This window comes from Schistocerca serialis, chromosome 11 (genome assembly GCF_023864345.2).
Source record: "Schistocerca serialis cubense isolate TAMUIC-IGC-003099 chromosome 11, iqSchSeri2.2, whole genome shotgun sequence".
Lineage (NCBI taxonomy): Eukaryota > Metazoa > Arthropoda > Insecta > Orthoptera > Acrididae > Schistocerca > Schistocerca serialis.
Genome location: NC_064648.1, coordinates 208,875,558 through 208,898,016, shown reverse-complemented (window position 1 = coordinate 208,898,016; position 22,459 = coordinate 208,875,558). Strand labels below are relative to the sequence as shown.

The window sequence follows — 22,459 nt, the reverse complement described above, 5'->3', positions numbered from 1 at the left end:
AAACAAATATTTGTATACCATTCAGGATTCAGTGTTCGTCGATCATCAGACGCAATGGTCGTGGCATGCCCAATGTAAGCAGGGGGAGACAAACATCATATTTAGATGTGCTTCACGAACGAACGTTTTTTAATGGTTTGTCTTCGTCTTGCCACACTCAAACAGTTAACTGTCGATTCGTTTTCAGCTCGTGCGAATTTATCCAAGTTTCATCTCCCATTAACGACCTCCTCCTCCTCCTTTTTCTCCTTCTTCTCACATTGCAGTTTCTCTAAGACGAATAGGCCTTTCATGGATTGCGTTTCCCCCTTCTCCTCCCAAACCTCTTCATCCTTTCTTTCCTCCTACTTTTCTTCTGAGACCTTGAACATACTCTTCTCTTGTCTTCTCTACTGGTGACATATTTCCCCTGCATATCTGTTTATGGTCGATCTTCGGCGTATTGATCGGTGTCTACTTGCTTTCCTTCCACCTCGACCCTCAATTCTGCCCAATCGTACTGGAGTTCAGCAAACCACTTGGGTCCTGTCTTTCCTCCCTGATGCCTCCCTCACTCTTTCCCTCATCCTGATCATACTCACCTTGATTATACGCCCAGCTATACCTTCAGTCTGATTTATCGTGACATCATATCTCCTGAACGTGTCCTACAATGATATAATTTTCCAGGTCCATTCAGTGCCATGTGCAGGAACTGTGTGCAAAATGTGTTTCGAATGTGGTTAACAGTAAAGAAGTAACAAATTAAAACGTCGTGCCTGATGTTGAAAAAATTACTGCAAGAACAGCGAAAATGTGGGAAGCGATAACTCTTTTTTCCGTTCATTATTTTGTATGTGTGTGTGGCGAGAAGGGTATGGGGGTATCAGAGAGAATGTTTCGAAAATGGCAGCTAGAAATTAGATGTGAATTTTTTGTTGGAAGTCGCTATGTGCTCTCATTCTCAAATACTGGGTGAATATAGTCTGGGTAATTTGCGTGCCTTGAGTTACGCTTCCTCAAGACACTTACACAGTTCCTAACGTTCACACTCGACTAAACGCATAACGTAAGATTATTCCTCTTAATGAGTAGATTATGACAGGATTTTAAATTTTTTAATCAGTCAATACCTGCGTTATAAAGGGTGGTCCATTGATAGTGACCGGGCCAAATACCTCACGAAATAAGCGTCAAACGAAAAAACTACGAAGAAGGAAACTTGTCTAGCTTGAAGGGGGAAACCAGATGGCGCTATGGTTGGCCCGCTAGATGGCGCTGCCATAGGTCAAACGGATATCAACTGCGTTTTTTTGAATAGGAACCCCCATTTTTCTTACATATTCCTGTAGTAAGAATGTTTTAGTTGGACCACTTTGTTTGCTTTGTGATAGATGGCGCTGTAATAGTCACAAATATATGACTCACAATTTTACACGAACTGTTGGTAACAGGTAGGTTTTTTAAATTAAAATACAGAACGTAGGTACGTTTTAACATTTTATTTCGGTTGTTCCAATGTGATACATGTACCTTTGTGAACTTATAATGTCTGAGAATGCATGCTGTTACAGCGTGATTACCTGTAAATACCACATTAATGCAATAAATGCTCAAAATGATGTCCGTCAACCACAATGCATTTGCCAATATGTGTAACGACATTCCTCTCAACAGCGAGTAGTTCGCCTTCGGCAATGTTCGTACATGCACTGGCAATGCGCTGACGCATGTTGTCAGGCGTTGTTGGTGGATCACGTTAGCAAATATCCTTCAACTTTCCCCACAGAAAGAAATCCGGGGACGTCAGATCCGGTGAACGTGCGGGCCACGGTATGGTGCTTCGACGACCAATCCACCTGTCACGAAATGTGCTATTCAATACCGCTTCAACCGCACGCGAGCTATGTGCCGGACATCAGTCATGTTGAAAGTACATCGCCATTCTGTCATGAAATATCTTGTAGTAACATCGCTAGAACATTACTTAGGAAATCAGCATACATTGCACCATTTAGATTCCCATCGATAAAATGGGGGCCAATTATCCTTCCTCCCATAATGCCGTACCATACATTAACCCGCCAAGGTCGCTGATGTTCCGCTTGTCGCAGCCATCGTGGATTTTCCTTTGCCCCATGGCGCATATTACGCCGGTATACGTTACCGCTGTTGGTGAATGACGCTTCGTCGCTAAATAGAACGCGTGCAAAAAATCTGTTATCGTCGGGTAATTTGTCTTGTGCCCAGTGGCAGAACTGTACACGACGTTCGAAGTCGTCGCCATGCAATTCCTTGCGCGTAGAAATATGGAACGGGTGCAATCGATGTTGATGGAGCATTCTCAACACCGACGTTTTTGAGATTCCCGATTCTCGCGCAATTTGTCTGCTACTGATGTGCGGATTAGCCGCGACAGCAGCTAAAACACCTATTTGGGCATCATCATTTGTTGCAGGTCGTGGTTGACGTTTCACATGTGGCTGAACACTTCCTGTTTCCTTAAATAACGTAACTATCCGGCGAACGGTCCGGACACTTGGATGATGTCGTCCAGGATACCGAGCAGCATACATAGCACACGCCCGTTGCGCATTTTCATCACAATAGCCATACATCAACACGATATCGCGCTTTTCCGCAATTGGTAAACGGTCCATTTTAACACGGGTAATGTATAACGAAGCAAATACCGTCCGCACTGGCAGAATGTTACGTTATACCACGTACTTATACGTTCGTGACTATTACAGCGAAAAAAGTGGTCCAACTAAAACATCCCTTTACGTACTACACGAATATGTAATAAAAAATTGGGGTTTCTATTTAAAAAAACGCAATTGATATCCATTTGACCTATGGCAGCGCCATCTAGCGGGCGACCCGTAGCGCCATCTGGTTTCCCCCTTCCAGCTAGACGAGTTTCGTTCTTTGTAGTTTTTTCGTTTGATGCTTATTTCGTGAGATATTTGGCCCGGTCACTATCAATGGACCACCCTGTATACTGAATAATATTTGTTGTCCTTGGAATCCTTTGGATAGGGAACCTGCAACCGCGACCGCGTGACAATTTTAGCTGCTCAATAATACTGATAGCTGAATCCCCAGAAAGTTTCTTACCTTCCTCATCTGGGAGGACTTGCAGAATGGATGTCATTCATCAAGTGGCCCTTTTCGTTTCACTAACTACAAAATCCGTAGGTCGTAACCTTGTGACTGGGAAATACGGATAGCTAAGTGGAGACACTTTGAAGAACTCATTCGCTCACTAGATACACTTGGAGGAGAGCGGTCGTGTAGTGCGAACCATCTTGAGAAGGTACACCGCGCACAGAGACGTTTGGTAGTAGTCTCTTCGGCTCCCCAAACCCAGAGGACGCCAATGTCGGGCGATCAACTTTCACGAACCTGGACGAACAGTGGATCCTAACTACCTTACGGTATACCCAGCCTCTCTCCATGATGAAGCTAATAGCTCGTTCACTTCTCTCTCTCTCTCTCTCTCTCTCTCGCTCTCTCTCTCTCTCGAGCGGGCGAGAAAGCGGGTCTGTTATTACGGAGTACGATAGCTTGAAACTCCTTCCAGGGCAGCTCAACGGCCGCTCTCCTTCGTGTGCAACCTTGTACGTCAAACGGCCGAAAGTAGACTGTAAATTTGGGTTTAGCGTCTTGTTGCCGTCGAGGTCAACAGAAGTGGGACATTTCCAGAATGAGATTTTCACTCTGCAGCGGAGTGTGCGCTGATATGAAACTTTCTGGCAGATTAAAACTGTGTGCCCGACCGAGACCCGAACTCGGGACCTTTGCCTATTCGCGGTCAAGTGAGGCTGTGAGGACGGGGCGTGAGTCGTGCTTGGGTAGATCAGTTGGTAGAGCACTTGCCCGCGAAAGGCAAAGATCCCGAGTTCGAGTCTCTGTGCGGCACACAGTTTTAATCTGCCAGGAAGTTTCATATCAGCGCACACTCCGCTGCAGAGTGAAAATCTCATTCTGGAAACGTCCCCCAGGCTGTGGCTAATCCATGTCTCCGCAATATCTTTTCTTTCAGGAGTGCTAGTTCTGCAAGGTTCGCGGGAGAGCTTCTGTAAAGTTTGGAAGGTAGGAGACGAGGTACTGGTAGAAGTAAAGCTGTGAGGACGGGGCGTGAGTCGTGCTTGGGTAGCTCAGTTGGTAGAGCACTTGCCCGCGAAAGGCAAAGATCCCGAGTTCGAGTCTCGGTCCGGCACACAGTTTTAATCTGCCAGGAAGTTTCATATCAGCGCACACTCCGCTGCAGAGTGAAAATCTCATTCTGGAAACGTCCCCCAGGCTGTGGCTAATCCATGTCTCCGCAATATCTTTTCTTTCAGGAGTGCTAGTTCTGCAAGGTTCGCGGGAGAGCTTCTGTAAAGTTTGGAAGGTAGGAGACGAGGTACTGGTAGAAGTAAAGCTGTGAGGACGGGGCGTGAGTCGTGCTTGGGTAGCTCAGTTGGTAGAGCACTTGCTCGCGAATGCCAAAGGTCCCGAGTTCGAGTCTCGGTCCGGCACACAGTTTTAATCTGCCAGGATGTTTCAGAAGTGGCAGAATTAGCTCAGATGGACAAACAGGGGGAAGGAAGAGTGCATTATCACACAGATACTGGAAATTTTTCCTCTCTCGTATAATGTGTTTCTGTACACTGCCGTTTCCTCCGGAAAGCTGCAACACACGATTTACGCTGAACCCCCAAAGGAACTGCTATGGACATGCGTACTCAAATACTGAGATATGTAAGCAGGCAGAATACGCCGTTGCGGTCGGCAACGCCTTTATAAGACAACAAGTGTCTGGCGCAGTTGTTAGATCGGTTACTGCTGCTATAATGGCAGGTTATCAGGATTTAAGTGAGTTTGAACGCGGTGTTATAGTCGGCGCACGAGCGATGGGACACAGCATCTCCAAAGTAGCAATGAAGTGTTTCTACCAGTACGACCATTTCACGGGTGTACCGTGAACACCAGGAATCCGCTAAAACATCAAATCTCCGAGATCGCTGCGGCCGGAAAAAGATCCTGCAAGAACGGGACCAACGACGACTGGAGAGAATCGTTGAACATGACAGTTCAGCCGTTCCTTGCTGCAGATTTCAATGCTGGGCCATCAACAAGTGTCAGCGTGCGAACCGTTCAACGAAACATCACCGATGTGGGCATTCGGAGCCGAAGGCCCACTCGTGTACCCTCGATGACTGCACGACACAAAGCTTTATGCGCTCCTTTCTAGAATACTGCTCAGGTGTTTGGGACCTGTACCGAAGAGGACTATCACCGGCTACTGAAAGTATACAGAGAAGGGCACCACGAAAAGTCAGGGGTTTGTTTAACCCCTGGGGAGAGTGTCACGGAGATGCTTAAGAAACTGAACTAGCAGAATCTTGAAGATAGACGCAAACTATCCCGAGAGAGCCTATTTACAAAGTTTCAACAACAGGCTTTAAATAATGACTCTAGGAATATACTACTACACCCACTACGTGTCCCTCCCGAAGTGACTGAGAGGACAAGACGTGACTGATTACATCGGGTACAGAGGCTCAAATGGTTCAAATGGCTCTAAGCACTATGGGATTTAATATCTGAGGTCATCAGTCCCCTAGACTTACAACTACTTGAACTAACTAACCTAAGGACATCACACACATCCATGGCCGACGCAGGATTCGAACCTGAGACCATAGCAGCAGCGTGGTTCCGGACTGAAGCGCCTAGAACCGCTCGGTCACAGCGGCCGGCTTCAAACAAGTGGCAGCCGACGTGATAAGACTGTAGTGGCTAGTAACAGACGTCAACTATCAAGTAATTTTAATTAGTCTGTAATGATGATGATGATGATCATGATGATGATGAGCATCATCATCATCATCACGAAGAATTTAAATCAAATATATAAACAAGCACTGAAATTTGTAAAGAAGTATTAAATGTACCACTCAAAATATTCCCACCTACTGGTACTGTAAGTGGTAAGCGTACGAGAGAGACAGATGCGGATTTGATTCTTTTGGAATCCCATTCACAGTGAATACGCCACAGACCTAGCGATGACTTGTCCGTGTGCAGCGTGACAGCTCACGGTGACTTGTAAGTTGCAGCTGTCGGGCCGATGACCAGTCGGTCCACGGCATGACTCTGCGATTACTACTCTGTCCCGCGCGCTCTTGTCTCGGAGAATGGGCAGTGCCATTTACGGACGCAGAGAAAGCCTTCAGAGGTATGAACTGGAGTTAGATGTGCAGAGTCGTAAGACGAATACAAAAGTAGAGACCGAAGTTGCAGGCTACATCTCCATTGTAGATTGACTGCATTATCCCAGTATACTACCAAAGAAGGGGAGTGTGCTGTATGTGCCACTGGGCGTATTTATTCAGTCCATTCCTTATACTCACCAGGCGTTACACCGAGCTATTCGTACGAGATGATCGATTACCATTGTGAGTCGTTGGTACTGACATCAATGTTGCCAATCTTTGCACCACCTTAGATCCCATCAGTATCTTGTGAATATGTGTGTAGCTTCTTTCAGACAGTACTTCGTTACAGATAACTGATTCATATGCTAAATGTTGAAGGTTACTGTTAATATTTTCTGTAAAGTCCCTGACATACAACATGAACAGCAACAGTCGCGCCACACTTCCCTGGAGAACGTCTGAAGTTACTCAAGATTCTTTCGATGAGCTTTCATCCAAATTTCCATCTTGTGTCGTGCCTATCAAGAAATCTTCAAACCAGTCACAAATTTTGTTTGTGCCCGATATACGATCTCAGTTCCGTCAATAAGCGTTGATGCGGTACAATGTAAAATCCCTCCATGAAGTCAAGAAATACTGTATTCACATGATACCCTGATCCACTGTTTTAGGATGTCGTGTGTCTAAGGGCTCTGCATTTCGAATCAATGTTTTCGTATTTCTGGTCGGCATGGGGAGATCATTCTGTTCAAGATATTGTATTATGTACTAGCCTTTTCCCCGTGGTTTCGCCTACATATGTGCTCAACACATATACTGAAGACACCTACCTACCTCTCTCTCTCTCTCTCTCTCTCTCTCTCTCTCTCTCTCTCTCTCTCTCTCTCTCTCTGTCCACCTCTTCCTCTCACTGTATGTCCATCTCATCCTTCCATCTCTATCTATCCATCTATTCCTCCCCATTCTCTCTTTCATATGCTCACCTGCCTGTCTTTGTCCATTTCCTCCATCCCCTATCTCTGGCCATATCTTCCTTCTGTGTCCCTCTGACAATATCCTCCTCTTCCTCTCTCTTTCCATATCCATCCCTACCTCCCCTCTTCCATTTCGACCTACCCACCACAACTGAACCTTCCAACTGGCTCGTCCATCAGCCTCCTCCATCTATCTCAACCTGTCCTTAACTATGCTAATCAGCACCTGCAACCCCTGCATTAGAGTTCCATGAAGCAGGCCGATGCTACTCCCACAACTTCCCTGTCATGCAGGCCAGGCTACATATCAGGGGCCTGAAAAATCATTTATTTGCCCCTGACATGCAGGCTGCTATACAAAGCAGGTCGACGAAGTGTGCCTGTAGGGTAAGGTAACGTAATAGTATGCAGTGGCATTTTCTCTACACTGACAACACTGAGTGGCAATGGAAAACTGCATTCAGCTGTTGGTTCTATATTGATACCAACACGCGTAATCTTGAAAAGCTATGCTAGATTTATTGGGTGTAGGAGGTAAATATGTTTTGTTTCAAATTATGTAATCTTGAAGTTGTACATTGAAGCAGTAAGCACTATCTAGGTATGCACTAGAAAATAGAATTATTTGCCAAAAGAATCACGGTTCTGTGAGGAACAAACCCATGGCATGACAGACAGCAGAACCAAGCAATGACTGACTGCCATTTATGATTTTTATTTCTTCTTTTTTAATGTGTGGCGTATTGGTTAAGAGTACGCTGTAAGATAGCTGGAAAGATTAGGCACGTAGTCTTAACTGCCCCACCCCCTTTCCCTCTCCATTTCTAACGGTTATTGATCCAGGAAGATCAATTAGCCAGAGAGATGTGAATGCTTTCTTTCGAGCTGTATATTCTAGAGTTGTTTCAGTCCAAACAGCTGAGAAATCCTGCGAGTGAACGGGCATATTCCCTTTCAATCCGCATGTATTCACACCAGAAAGCACTGAGAGAGCCGAATCGCAAACAACTCAAGAAGCCAAAAGAGTTTAAGCAACTGATTTTTAAAAATGCCGATTTGTAAAACTAGCACACTACTTGCGTTAATTTTTTTTTATTTCTTCACATCGTATATCTTATTATTTCATTCTCACTGCCACTCCCCATTGCAATCGGACTACCACTTTGTGCCACTTGCTTCACACAATCAAAGAGAAAAAAACAGACGTGATGAAAGCTCAAGCAGTAGTAACATTCCTTCACACAATGAAAGTGAAATTACGTTCTACTACAATTTCAAATATTTACCGGAAATTGGGAAATAAATATAATATAAAATATAAATATCGACACCCGGTATTTCCATTTAGATATCGATGTATCGACATATCTTGAGAAAATACTTTTTGGGAAAATATTTTATCTGCAGCCTTAGACCGCAGGGGGCTCTGGCATGTTCTGGGAGTGTTTCCCGTACCACGACTTCGGGCTACTCATTCACGTCACTGTAAACATGTACCAGTGTGGTTATTTCAACGTTATGGGTGACCAGGTGTTGCCCTCTCGTCTACGTCTTCATGATTAGTATGCTGTGGACACTGCCGTGTTCCAAGACGTTAACATACGTGTTCACAGAGCTGCACACATTACGTTCCTGGTTTTGCAAACGCTCAGACACGCCTCAATCACAGTCAACTGACTCGTGAAATCATCCGGTCTTAGCCGCGCGGTATAGCCGTGCGGTCTATGGCGCCTTGTCACGGTTCGCGCGGCTCCCCCAGTCGGAGATTCGAGTTCTCCCTCGGGCATGGGTGTGTGTGTGTGTGTGTGTGTGTGTGTCGTCCATAGCGTAATTTATACTTATATGGATATGGTGTCTGTTCTTTCGGACATGTCTGAAAGAACAGACACCACTGATGAATTGCAGCCGTCTAGAACGAAATTAGAATTATATATTAATACCTTCAGCTGCTGACGGGCGTTGATATATATCAACGAGTACATGGGAAAATGTGTGCCCCGACCGAGACTCGAACCCGGGATCCCCTGCTTACAGGGCAGACGCTCTATGCGTCTTAGCCACCGAGGGCACAGAGGATAGTGCAAGAACTATCTCGCGCACGCCTCCCGCGAGACCCACATTCTCACCGTGTATGTCCACAAACTACACTCGTAGTGTCCCTACCCAACACACTCATTACTCGTGGAAGACATTCTTACCAAGTCCAGTAAGAGTTCGGGTAGTATATGTGCATCCGCACAGAAGGAGGAGGTCTGGCCGGTATTGTCAGAACTATATACACTACTGGCCATTAAAATTGCTACACCACGAAGATGACGTGCTATAGACGCGAAACTTAACCGAAAGGAAGAAGATGATGTGATATGCAAATGATTAGCTTTTCAGAGCATTCACACAAGGTTGGCGCCGGTGGCGACACCTGCAACGTGCTGACATGAGGAAAGTTTCCAACCGATTTCTCATACACAAACAGCAGTTGACCGGCGTTGCCTGGCGAAACGTTGTCGTGATGCCTCGTGTAAGGAGCAGAAATGCGTACCATCACGTTTCCGACTTTGATAAAGGTCGGATTGTAGCCTATCGCGATTGCGGTTTATCGTATCGCGACATTGCTGCTCGCGTTGGTCGAGATCCAATGACTGTTAGCAGAATATGGAATCGGTGGGTTCAGCAGGGTAATACGGAACGCCGTGCTGAATCCCAACGGCCTCGTATCACTACCAGTCGAGATGACAGGCATCTTATCCTCATGGCTGTAACGGATCGTGCAGCCACGTCTCGATCCCTGAGAACAGATGGGGGCGTTTGCAAGACAACAACCATCTGCACAAACAGTTCGACGACGTTTGCAACTGCATCGACTATCAGCTCGGAGACCGTGGCTGCGGTTACCCTTGACGCTGCATAACAGACTGGAGCGCCTGCGATGGTGTACTCGACGACGAACCTGGGTGCACGAATGGCAAAATGTTATTTTTTCGGATGAATCCAGTTTCTGTTTACAGCATGATGAGGGTCGCATCCGTGTTTGGCGACATTGCGGTGAACGCACTGGAAGCGTGTATTCGTCATCGCCGTACTGACGTATCATCCGGCGTGATGGTATGGGGTGCCATTGGTTACACGTCTCGGTCACCTCTTGTTCGCATTGACGACACTTTCAACAGTGGACGTTACATTTCAGATGTGTTATGACCCGTGGCTCTACCCTTCATTCGATCCCTGCGAAACCCTACATTTCAGCAGGATAATGCACGACCGCATGTTGCAGGTGCTGTACGGGCGTTTCTGGATACAGAAAATGTTTACTGCCCTATCCAGCAGATTCTGCAGATCTCTCACCAACTGAAAACGTCTGGTCAATGGTGACCGAGCAACTGGCTCGTCACAATACGCCAGTCACTACTCTTTATGAACTGTGGTATCGTGTTGAAGCTGCATGGGCAGCTGTTCCTGTACACGCCATCCAAGCTATGTCTAACTCAATGTCCAGGAGTATGAAGGCCGTTGTTACGGCCAGAGGTGGTTGTTCTGGGTACTGATTTCTCAGGATCTATGCACCCAAGTTGCGTGAAAATGTAATCCCAAGTCAGTTCTAGTATAAAATATTTGTCCAATGAATACCCGTTTATCATCTGCATTTCTTCTTGGTGTAGCAATTTTAATGGCCAGTAGTGTATTTATATGGATATGGTGTCTGTTCTTTCCGACATGTTAGCTTAGGGACCGATGACATCAGCACTTCGGTCCCATAACATCTTACCACAAATTTCTAAATTTTTTCACCGGGTCTTAATCTCTAAGAAAATATTTTTGTGGAGCAGGAGGTGAAACACAGCAATCGACACCCCCAACGTCTGGTAGCTCCACGGGATGTAATCATTAATGACTGGCTTCAACTGGATATGGGATACCTGCAGAACCTTGCGGGCACTCTTCCTAGCCATTATCAACGCTAGAAGTCGTGGTACGTGGTATACGGGTGGTCTCTCCTGGGCCTGAATAGTTTTTTCGTCCACTGTGGTTAGTTGCCTTTGTATGGTTTAGCGCGGTATGTGCTTTACGGTAGGCCCGCGGGCGGAATAAAGAAACCTGTAGCAGTGAAGTAAGTCGCTTCTGCGGCCGTGAGAGTGCAACTGGATAATGGCTCGGATATCCGGTTTTGGACAGGCGATAGCATTCTCGCGAGAAACCGGTCCGATTTTACTGCACGAGCCGGCAGACACGTCCTATTCGCTTTCCAAACCCATTCTGCCACCACAAGGCAAGATGCTTTTGCGAATGCGACATCAAAAGGAAGCGGTGCTACAGACGGGTCATTCAAATTCATTGCCACGCTCTTTCACTTCTCAAGTGGAGGCAATCCAGCCAGTGGCTCCTCCTTCGAGAGGTGAAAATGTCTACAATTCAGTGAGGATGTCAACAGATTTCCAAATCCGAGAGTAATCCGCTTTTTTTCCCCCGAAGGAATGAAATGGGCGCGCTCGTATTTGAAAGCATCCAGATACCTAGGATTCTGACTCTCGCGTGTTCACTCACACGACGCTACTGCCTGAGACGATTCGGCTTTTACCGCGCCTATGTTACTCGGATGTAACGACCAGACCGCTTTCATACATGAGTCATCGTTCTAGCATGATGGGTGTGCGCTGCGATTCAGTAGCTAGCTGACAGTAGTTACGGCTGTGTCCGAAAGGTGTCAGCATCTTACGAACGTAAATCATACTTAGTTGTCACAGTATAATTTGGAAACAATTTTTTTTTTAATTTTAATAATCAGCAGCCTGAGTTGCACCGTTCACCTAGAATTTACCTACGTTTCAGTCGGGATGACTCAACCTTCTTGTCCGTAGTGGACATCTTCAAGCTAAAACTACAAATCCAGACTGTAAAAACTTATCTGAAACTGCCTCGGCCCCACTTCGCGACCGCGATGCGGCAGCCACGAGTGCTGTACTGAGTTTGAAGCATCCACAACTCTCTTGTGGTTCCCTGTTTTTAGGTACTCCACGTCGACGTCTGCTCGTAGATACGTATCGTCGGTAGGTTTTCCGGCTTTACTTCCCGACGTGACAGCGACGACTCTCCGATGAGGTGCGGGCCTTGTGTTTTGCTATATATACGAAGACAGCAACTTGTTCTCGAAAGAACAGTTACTGTTGATGACCGTGCAACTTTTCCCTGGAATAAATGATGACTAACTGACAACCTCAGCTGCCGACAGGTGTTGTTGTTATACCTCGATGTGGACAGCTGAAAATGTGTGCCCCGACCGGGACTCGAACCCGGGATCTCCTGCTTACATGGCAGACGCTCTATCCATCTGAGCCACCGAGGACACAGATGAATGTCTCACGGGAAGCGTGCAAGGGATAATTCCCCGCAGTCGCGCTATTCATCTGTGTCTTCGGTGGCTGAGATAGGCGGCACGGTAGCTCAGCGTGTTCGGTCAGAGAGCCGTTCGGCCTCTGTAATAAAAAACTGAGTGGAAGGATCAACCACCGAACTTGAACAGGATTTCTTGCGACGTCCGCAACGACCAAACACAACGATCAATTTAAAAAAAATAATAAAAATAAAAAAAATGGGTAGAGCGTCTGCCATGTAAGCAGGAGATCCCGGGTTTGAGTCCCGGTCGGGGCACACATTTTCAGCTGTCCACATCGAGGTATAACAACAACAGCTGTCGGCAGCTGCGGTTGTCAGTTAGTCATCACTTGTATTTTGCTATTACTGCGAGTCTTGTAAATCTCGCTTTTATTTAGTAATTTGCCCGGCTAAAACTCTCCCCTCTTATGCTTAAGACAGCCTGCGCCACCTATCGGAAGGAGTGGGGACATCAAAGAGTCACAAAAGTTCATATTAAGCAGTCCGTAAAACACGTAAACCTTCACTTCAGTTAGCGTGTTACTTAATGCCTACGCTTCCCGCTAGATGGTGCTGACTTACTGCTGAATGGCTTTGGTTCCGTAAAACCTCCACTGATTAGTACTACGTAAATGAAATAAGTACAACACTCTTGTATTCCAATTTCACTCTATATTCAAGGATTAAGATGGTGATGGATGATGGTCTATTTAAAAGGTTCCTAGCCTGGAGGAATCTAAATAGTCCGCAAATGCCGATATGCACGCGCTCTACGTCCAGATTCGCAACTAACGGCACACGACACTTTCAGAAAAATGGTTCAAATGGCTCGGAGCTCTATGGGACTTAACTACTGAGGTCATCAGTCCCCTAGAACTTAGAAGTACTTAAACCTAACTAACCTAAGGACATCACAAACATCCATGCCCGAGGCAGGATTCGAACCTGCGAGTGTAGCAGTCGCGCGGTTCCAGACTGTAGCGCCTAGAACCGGTCGGCCAAACACTTTCAAAAGTCCACACGTTAATATCTGAATACCGGTACGTCTAAATTCTCTCGTATCAGCAGATAATTTGTGTTTCTGTCGCTCATATGTCCGTAAAGTTCCAGTCTAGCACTAAAGTCCTAAAATCCCCTTAATACTCCGTTGCTACCAACAGTCAGAGATCGTACACTACATCACTTCTAATCTAACAGTTTATCGTGAATCTTAACACGATAAAGTCCAATCTAATTATTGTGTCGCTGACTGACACGGGCTCCCCGCCCTTTAACGAAACAATCAAGCAAAAAAGGCGGCAATAATGACACTTAGGCCTTTTTATAGGTTTTTCACCACAAGAGTTTAACGTCACCGCCCTCTCCGTGACGGAGCTTCCGTGGCTTTGCTGTACTTAGACGTTAAACTACTTGCTGATATACTATAATTTTCATCTGCAATTACCCTCGTAAAATTCATTCTTAATTTTAAATTATTCTTTTATCACTGTAAACTGAACCGAGGTGTTATATGTTCCAGAGTTTCGACCGCAAAATCCAAGTTTTGTCAGCTCCCGCCTAACTGTCATAGTACTTGCAGTGGATCCTCATGCAGTTTGGAATACCTGTGTGATGCTCTGGATAGACGTCTGCCTATTACACATTACGACCCTCTTCAACTGTCGGCGGTCTCTGTCAGTCAACAGACGAGGTCGCCCTGTACGCTTTTGTGCTGTACGTGTCCCTTCACGCTTCCACTTCACTGTCACATCGGAAACAGTGGACCTAGGGATGTTTAGGAGTGTGGAAATCTCGCGTACAGACGTAAGACACAAGTGACACCCAATCAGCTGACCACGTTCGAAGTCCGTGAGTTCTGTGGAGCGCCCCATTCTGCTCTCTCACGATGTCTAATGACTACTGAGGTCGCTAATATGGAGTACCTGGCAGTAGGTGGCAGCACAATGCACCTAATATGAAAAACGTATGTTTTTCGGGGTGTCCGGATACTTTTGATGACATAGTGTACGTGTATTATAGGAGTCAACGTAAAGTTACTAGTGTTTTTCGGTACTTTTTCTGCAAACAGTTTAGTTATTTAGTGATGGAAAACGCATTTGCAGCTCTTAGTTGGCGGTGTAAGGGAAGGTTGTGAAGTACAATAGTGGAAACCTTCCGAAAGTTGATGCGTTATGGTGTCTTCGTTTTTCGAAAACAGTCCGGATTTTTAAAATGGCTCTGAGCACTATGGGACTTAACTTCTGAGGTCATCAGCCCCTATAACGTAGAACTACTTTAACCTAACTAACCTAATGACATCACACACATCCATACCCGAGGCAGGATTCGAACCTGCGATCGTAGAGGTCGCGCGGTTCCTGACTGTAGCGGCTAGACCGGGCTTTTATATTGCCCAAAAAAGAAACGGGAGAAACCCAACTGCATAGCGACTGCCATTGTGACGTAGCAATAAGTTGCAGAACCGTATTAAAGCTAGGTAATTGCTGTTTTTGTTGCCAGAACTAATACAGTTTTACAGGTACCACTTTTCCCAATTTTCATATTTTCAGACAGCGTAGCAACACTCGTCCGTGTTTGCGGACTGCGCTGTGCAGTTTTTATGTTCCTCCGTGTCATTAGTTTAAACCACCGGAAAATTATGTCTCTAAAATTTACTGCACCAGAACCTTAAAGTATCTGTTGTTCTACTGTATACTTAACTGCTGCTGTCCGTCCCCGGTAGCTGACAAGGGAACCTCCCCATCGCACCCCCCTCAGATTTAGTTATAACTTGGCACAGTGGATAGGCCTTGAAAAACCGAACACAGGTCAATCGAGAAAACAGGAAGAAGTTGTGTGGAACTATGAAAAAATAAGCAAAATATACAAACTGAGTAGTCCATGCGCAAGATAGGCATTACAAGGATAGCGTCAGATCAAGAGCGCCGTGGTCCCGTGGTTAGCATGAGCAGTTGCGGAACGAAAGGTCCTTGCTTCGAGTCCTCCCTCGGGTGAAAATTTTACTCTCTTTATTTTCGCAAAGTTACGATCTATCTGTTCATTCATTGACGTCTCTGTTCACTGTAATAAGTTTAATGTCTGTGTTTTGCGACCGCACCGCAAAACCGTGCGATTAGTAGACGAAAGGACGTGCCTCTCCAATAGGAACAGAAAACATTTGATCGCAATGTCATAGGTCAACCGATTCCTCCTCAGGAAAACACGTCTGATATATTCTTTACGACACTGGTGACGGCATGTGCGTCACATGACAGGAATATGTTGTCGACCCACCTAACTTGCACACTTGGCGAATGGGTTAAAAGATTCTTCTACCTTGCCCGATTTTGGTTTTCTTGTGGATGTGATAATCACTCCAAAAAAAGTGATGAAAACATAAGAGTTTGTCACATAAACTGCATCAAATGAATGCAACAGTTTCAGAGTCGCACAGTTTTCCCTGTGCTCTGTCAAAACATATGTTTTTTACGTTTTCAAATGTTTCCGTGTGTAGACCGTCAAATTCTGTATATGTCCAAGCAAATCTGAACATGTCCTGGAATTTTGGAGAGCGAAGTTGATTATGTGTGAGTGCCTGAACTTTAATAATTATCTGAAAATAAAAAATTAAAATTTTCACCGGAGAGAAGATTTGAACCAAGAACCTGTCGTTCCACAGCTGCCCACGCTAACCACGGGACCACGGCGCTCGTAAGCTAACACTCTCCTCGATGTTGCCTACCTTGCGCATGGACTACTCAGTTTGTATATTTTGCTTATTTTTTTCATAGTTCCACACAACTTCTTCCTGTTTTCTCGATTGATCTGTGTTCAGTTTTTCAAGGCCTATCCACTGCGCCAAATTATAACTAAATCTGAGGGGGGTGCGATGGGGAGGTTCCCTTGTGAGTAGTCAGAGCGACGGAATATCAACGCAAGGGCCCGGGTTCGATTCTCGGCTGGGTCGGAGATTTTCTCCGCTCAGGGACTGGGTGTTGTGATGTCCTAATCATCATCATTTCATCCCCATCGACGCGCAAGTCGCCGAAGTGGTGTCAAATCGAAAGACTTGCACCAGGCGAACGGTCTACCCGACGGGAGGCCCTAGTCACACGGCATTATTATTATTATTATTATTATTACTGCTGCTGAAACACTGTGATTTAAAAGTGCTTAAGCAGAAACAACTTTCATTTTATCGTAACGGCTTGGTCTTATTACATACCCTTCTACGTTCCAAGCAATATTTAATTTTTATCTTCGTCAAAATCGAAGAGCTTTACAGCATGATCAGTGGACACAGTTCCAAGTAGCAAATTATTTTCTTCAGCGGCTTGTTTGAGAAGAATAATGTGGTCACAAATTGTTACGTGGTTTTTCAGTTCCTCCTTAAAAAGAGTTGCATCAAGCATGAAGTTTCAGATAAGATACCAGTGTGAATACGACTGTAGGATCAGCGTGCTAGCCAGTGACGTCACAAGCATTACATGGCTGAAATGGAGCCTTTTAGCGGGCTTTTTACCTGTTTTTAAAATACTGAAATTCATGAGGAAAAAAGCATGTTATTAGCATAAAACGAGATATTTAACCGTTTCAGACAATTTCCAGTAAAAGTCGAATACCCTATTCTCGTTCCTGCCATTACGTCCTCGCTCTGCCTTTCTCCTGACGACTAAGGCCGACACTGTCACGGCAAACGCTGTATAGATAATTACGTCCCCCATGTTCAAAATGCTGTGAAACGTTAGCTCAGTCATTTGCTTGTACATGAAAGGAACACTGTACTCTGTAATTCTGTATAATCACAACGTAATTTCATTATAGCTGCGCAAGATAATAGTATATAAATACGAAGCTAGTCCTCTCAGAAGTTTCAATACGAGTAAAGAACAGCTTAAAAAAAAAAAAATCATCAACTTTCACACTCAACGACGTAAGCAAGCCAGCAGTTCCGAACATGTACACTTGGGGCGCTGGTGCGGACTTTCGCGTTAGGCGTACTGTGTAACAGGGCCAACGAAAATATGGCGGTAGCAGACTTGCACGCTTGGGGCGCTGGTGCAGGCTTCTATACGATAGGTGCGTCGTGTAAAACACTGTTAAGATAAAAAGAGAGCTTAGGGCGCGTATGACGCATGTAGGTAGTTCCTCGTTCAATGCGCGAATGGTATGGGATACGAAATCGATCATATTGGTACAAAACACCCACGGCCATTCACCGGTGCAGTACATTAGTAGATATGCAGGGCGATTCACGAAGATATGAAAATATTTTAAGATGTTATTCTACAAGTAAAACTAAAGAAAAAACATGCCCGCAAATGTTTAGTTGCGAAGTTACGGCTAATAAAAGATTTTGCCTGAAATTTAGCAACTTGGCTAATATGAAGCCACCGCAAAACCGTAAGAGGTTAAAGTAAAGCACGATTTCCGTTTATTTCGTTGTTATTGGTCTGGTGAATCTAATAAAGCATGTCCCAGACGCGTATCTGCAGTAGCTTTCCAGAACATACAGAGAAGCAAAGATTATTATACAAGTAAATTTGTTTGCTTTCCATTAAGAATGTAGAAACGTTTATGCCATTGTTGGCAACCGTTAGTGAGTTGTTTCAGTCGTTTCCCAACCATGAAACGAGTTTTCTCTATTGTTCAGTGGAAGAACATAATAACAATAGTGTATTTAAGTGAAACCACATAGTAACTGTTGTAGATTATTTATGAAATTGGGATGCCTTACAAAATTTCGACAGAGGAATAAGCCAATATTGTGTTTAATGGCTCTAAGCACTATGGGAGTTAACGTCTGAGGTCATCAGTCCCCTAGAGTTAGAACTACTTAAACCTAACTAAACTAAGGACATCACACACATCCATGCCTGAGGTAGGACTCGAACCTGCGACCGTAGCAGCAGCGCGGTTCCGGACTGAAGCGGCTAGAACCGCTCGGCCACAACGCCGGCGATATGGTGTTTATTACCATCATTTTTCCAAAATTAAATTCTCTACAACTTCTCTGGAAAACTCTGCGCAATTGTCTGGAATTTAAAAAATAAATGGTGCCAACTATTTAATAAATTAAAAATTTTACGAAATTACTTCTTTGCTTCTCTGGATGTTCTGAAAAACTACTGCAGATATACGCGTGGGACATGTTTTATTAGATTCACAAGACCAATAACAACACAATAAATAGAAATCGCGCTTTACTTTAACCTTGTGCACTTTTGCGATGGCTTTATACTAGCGAAGTTGCTAAATTTCAGGCAAAATCTTTTATTAGCCGTAACTCGGTAACTAAACATTTGCGGACCTATATTTATACGAACTTTTTTCTTTAGTTTTACTTGTAGAATAACGTATTAAAGTATTTGCATATCTTCGTTAATCACTCTGAAGCTGCAGCAGACGTGGGAACTGCTCTAGCTGACTAGACACTTCCCTCGCGAGAAATCGGCGCATTGCTGACGTAACGGGTGTCAAACGCAAGTGTATCCAGAACGGAAGAGGCCGCTTTTGCAACGACCGCGCCGCGAAAAAGCGATTTCCGGGTATTCCGTGAAAGGCCGTATCAGCCAGCCCGATACACACGAGTGAAAGTGCTCCCTATACGTCATGCACTTCCTTAATTATCGATATTTCGCTACACTCTGACTTTCTAAACTCATTTCCTAGCGTATGAGGCCCATCAGTATCTCATGTGGCAATGCAGAGATTGGTGGCGTAATACGTAATAAGCAGTTCACGTGTTATACTTTAATTCTTGTACTGCAGTTAACCTGTTTGTCAAATTACGCTGTCTTGTGGCAAAGACAGGATCATTTGTAACATGGCATTACAAGTGGATTTTAAGGGAACAGGTAAAGCGAAGTATGAAGAGACAGAAAGAGGAAAGGTAAAGTCACACGGCACTGGTGCCTGAAATACCCCGAGTGTTAGTTTCAGGCGCCTACAGGTTTCTTTCTCCACACATAATGGCCCCTTTTGTCCAAATGTGTGACAACTGTGTATTAAGACACAAAGGAATTAGAGACAGTGGCTATGAGCGGGCACTGATTGAAATCAGTGGGGCAAGTTGAAAATTTGTGCCATACTGGGAGTCGAACTCTGGCCTCTTGCTTACTAGCCATGTGCTCTGACCACTGAGCTGGTCACCGTAACTGCTAAGACTACCCTTCCACGCTTCCTGTCAAACTCAAATCCTCGACTTTTCCACACACTACTAATGTGACGCTCTTTGCCCATTATCCTTATTATTAGCGGCATTTCGCCGATTCCTGTAAGAGTTCGAGCCCCCCCCCCCCCCCCCCTCACACACACACATATACACCCATGCTCATAAATTAAGGATAATTGCAGAATGCGGTGCCACACAACGTGGCACTACACAAAACTGGCGCCAATAGCTTAGGCACATAGGGAACACACACGACACAGGTCTCCACGTCCACGGTATTGGTGGTAAGTTGAGAAAACCGTCCAGAAACACCGTCCAGAAACACGTGTGCTACAAAACGCCACTGTTTCCTGCGCATGTACCCCGACATCAATATGGGATATGATCACCGTGCACACGTACACAGGCCGCAAAACGGGTTGGCATACTCTGGATCAGGTGGTCGAGCAGCTGCTGGGGTATAGCCTCCCATTCTTGCACCAGTGCCTGTCGGAGCTCCTGGAGTGTCGTAGGGGTTTGAAGACGTGCAGTGATACGTCGACCGAGAGCATCCCAGACGTGACGGATGGGGTTTAGGTCTGGAGAACAGGCAGGCCACTCCATTCGTTTGATATCTTCTGTTTCAAGGTACTCCTCCACGATGGCAGCTCGGTGGGGCCGTGCGTTATCATCCGTCTGGAGGAAGGTGGGACCCACTGCACCCCTGAAGAGGCGGACATACTGGTGCAAAATGACGTCCCGATACACCTGACCTGTTACAGTTCCTCTGTCAAAGACATGCAGGGGTGTACGTGCATCAATCATAATCCCACCCCACACCATCAAACCACGACCTCCATACAAGTCCATTTCAAGGATATTAAGGAGTTGGTATCTGGTTCCTGGTTCACGCCAGATGAAAACCCGGCGAGAATCACTGTTCAGACTATACCTGGACTCGTCCGTGAACATAACCTGGGACCACTGGTCCAATGACCATGTACTGCGTTCTTGACACCAGGCTTTACGGGCTCTCCTGTGACCAGGGGTCAGTGGAATGCACCTTGCAGGTCTCCGGGCGAATAAACCGTGTCTGTTCAGTCGTCTGTAGACTGTGTGTCTGGAGACAACTGTTCCAGTGGCTGCGGTAAGGTCCCGAGCGAGGCTACCTGCAGTACTCCGTGGCCGTCTGCGGGCACTGATGGTGAGATATCGGTCTTCTTGTGGTGCTGTACACTGTGGACGTCCCGTACTGTAGCGCCTGGACACGTCTCCTGTCTGCTGGAATCGTTCTCATAATCTTGAGATCACACTTTGTGGAACATGGAGGGCCCGTGCTATGACCTGCTGTGTTTTACCAGCCTCCAGTCGCCCTGGTATTCTACCCCTCATAACGTCATCAATATGTGTTCTTTGAGCCATTTTCAACACACAGTCACCATTAGCACGTCTGAAAACGTCTGGACACTTACTCGCTGCACCGTACTCTGACATGCACCAACACTCCTCTGCGTATGTGGACTGCTGCCAGCGCCACCGTGCGCACCGCAAGGTCACATCCTGAGATGGTTTAAACCCGCAAACCACCCACCAGAGCTTTGTTTCACCATGTATCAGCATTATCCTTAATATAGTTGTACGTTAATGAGTCTTTTGGGTGTAGGTAATCGTAATAGATGTGTGCCTAGATAGGGTGGTGTCATGTTTGTGTTGTATGATGCTGGTGAGACTGAAAAGAATAGGAAAGGAAAGAAAGCTATTGAAAAGTTCGCCATAGGCACGAAGACGTTAGTAGGACTTCAAGAATAGCGAAAATGGCGTTGGAAGGAGCAATACAGGAGATGAATTGTATAGGCAGCGACTAGACTATGGAACACATGTTTTAGTGGATTTTGAGTGTAGTAACGGAATAAGTTGATCAAGATGGGAGACGTGAATGAAGATGTGAGAGAGGCGAGAATATGTGAAGAAGGGATTGATTTGGAAGAGTGAGAAGAAAACAAAATGAAAAAAATGAAAGATATTGAAGAGTACAGAAAACACATTGAGAGGAAAGAAATGGATGATTAGAAGTGATGAAAGAATAGGTACAAAGGAAAGAAGACGCAGTGAGGGTTGAATAGGTAGTGAGGGAGGAATAGGTAGGGAGGATAAGAATAGGTAAAGGAGGAATAATACTGAGGAAAGAATAGGAAGAGATATAAGAACAAAGACAGGACGGAAGAAAGTGAAAAATTTCCAAGAAACAGAAGTCTAGGTGGATAAGCAGAGAGATAAAAACATTTTGGATCAATAGTTATAGCTCGGAAGCGCAGTGACAAATATGTTTGAGGAGGCTGCGCGCTAAATAGTGGTTTGGGTAGGGCTAGCTGCTCGGTTGCATTTGAGCTCGGAATATGGGGTGAAAAGTTTTTGGTTTGGTCCGGACCACCGGTCATTTGTATAGCCATGCGAACATCCGTCTTTCAGTAGCTATGTTACAGTTTATTAAGCAAGGTTTGGACGACGAACCGGCGCTCAGGCAAATTGTTCGAATCCGTTAATTCCTTTTACAAAAGATTTTAATTGGGCTGCAATTGCTGCTCTGCTAATGGCACAATTTGTATGTGCACCGTTCGTATTTTACGAGCAAAAACAGTCATCCTTAAATAACTCCGGGCTGCCTCCAGACTGATGGTTCAAATTAGGTCCACCGGTGTGTCGAACCTTGGTCGAAGATAAGTTTTAACCGTTTGAAAAAGCCTTGCTTGGTTTGGGTACCATGTGCAAAAAACAAGTTTTTCGGAGAGGTTTTGGAA

At 45.3% G+C, this 22,459-nt stretch overlaps 1 protein-coding gene and 1 non-coding gene across 2 annotated transcripts in view; one reads left to right on the top strand and one right to left on the bottom strand.

Annotated features, from left to right (window-relative positions):
• LOC126426707 (uncharacterized) overlaps nucleotides 1-22,459 on the top strand; it is a 165,650-nt gene that overhangs the window by 52,200 nt on the left and 90,991 nt on the right. The gene's annotated exons all lie outside the window — the stretch shown is intronic.
• On the bottom strand, nucleotides 12,427-12,500 carry Trnat-ugu (transfer RNA threonine (anticodon UGU)). The gene has a single exon. It is a non-coding gene; the product is annotated as a tRNA-Thr (tRNA).